Raw genomic sequence first — 1782 nt, forward strand, 5'->3', positions numbered from 1 at the left:
TAGTCTCAGCACACAAACCCTTTTTGATTTAACTCACTCAGATATGGTTGTCCTCTTGGGTAAGTATGTCGGTTTTGACATTCTATAGAGGTATTTCTGATAAGCACTCAGTCCCTCCTAGAATTTTGCGTTATGCACATTTGATCACAATGATTGATCAAAAATATTATTTCTTTAAAGCGTAATGATCAGATAAAAGTTAATCAAAAAATTTGGTTTTAAGCACAATTAACAAAAGAATAAAGCGACAACAATTCGATTATTCGATATGCGAAAGAAATGAATGAAGATCTGTAAGAACAAGTTTACAGATTCTGATATTCAAAAAAAATGAATGTATATGAATCAATGTAAAAAAATATCAGAAAAACAAAATTGAATACAAACGAGTGATAATTACGCAAGTAAAATCTCAAGAAATACCTGTTCAGAAAATGTACTCGTTACAAAAAAAAAAATCATTTTCCAAAACCATTTATTGAACTTTCTAGGAAACTCCCCCTAAAAAGTAGATTTGAGTAATGAATCATTTAAGCTCAAAAAAAATAAAAAAATTTGAAGAAAACATTTTAAGTACGGATTCTAAACTGAGTGTTTAGAAACCACACTCGGTAAAGCACGGGTCCTGAACTGAAATGTTCAGAAGCCTTGGTATTTAAGCTCGGGTCCTAAACTGGGTGTTTAGAAGCCTTGTTTGGAATAAATYACAACTCCCCCTGCATTGGTGTATCACTGAAATGATATTCTGATCAGCACAAACTCGAACACCTGCAAAACCAGATTAAGTAGATTTTGGTACCCAAATAAACTTGGGTCCTATTTTGTTAGTATCAGGTTGGGGTATGTTGTAACTTCCAAACCACTTATTTCTATAAGATATTTTATTTTCAGCACTATGAACAAGATGATTATATACAAGATATAATTCATGCCAGTTATTATAATCATACATGTTCTTACCTTTCCAGTTGTTCTGATAACTGTTTTCTCCATGTCACCTGTTGAACCTCTTGTTATTGACAAAATTATTGGTTCTGCATGTTGAGCACATAATCCTTCTCTTGCTAAGATTAATCAAATCATTAGTGGACTTCACAATGCAAGGAAGATTGTTAGTAACAACAGGTGTATGAGATAAATCAGACTTATTGACCCAAATGCTTTTAATTTTTGAAGGATAATTGGGTGATCCAATGACATACCCTTGATAGTACTGATTAGAACGAGAATAGTTCTTAGAAATGTTAGATTTAGGACTACTTGAATAACTGTTCGAATAAGAACAATTATAAAAGCTGGTTTTACACTGAGAAGGAGAACCAGTTGAGCTTTGAGTACACGAAAAGTCTTTAACTTTTTGTAAAAGTTGGTCTCTTTCAACAGTAACTAAATCAAATTTAATTTTCAATTCAGTTCTCATGTTCAATTCAGTTTCAAGGTTTGTCTTTAGATCAGACAATTTCTTTGAAGTATCCAGAAGTTTACCTTCTAACTCCTTCTGAAGCATTTCAAACTTTTTCTTCTGATTAATCAACTCTCGTTTCTCTTCATCAGAGCTGCTTTTGTCATTCTCCGAAGCAATGTCAAGCCATTTTCTTTTTTCAGTAAGCTCTTTGGCAATTGCTGTATACTTCTTTGAAGTATTTCTTTTCTCAATAGCAAACTGCTTTTTCTCTTCGTCTAAAGCCTTTTGCTTTAGATCAATGCTTTCAGACAATTTCTGTAGTTGACTTTGACAGTCTTCAGAGATGTCTTTCTTTTCTTTAGCATTCTTCGCTCGTT

Source organism: Cynara cardunculus, unplaced genomic scaffold (assembly GCF_001531365.2).
Source record: "Cynara cardunculus var. scolymus isolate 2C unplaced genomic scaffold, CcrdV1 Un_Scaffold_5238, whole genome shotgun sequence".
NCBI classification, from domain to species: domain Eukaryota; kingdom Viridiplantae; phylum Streptophyta; class Magnoliopsida; order Asterales; family Asteraceae; genus Cynara; species Cynara cardunculus.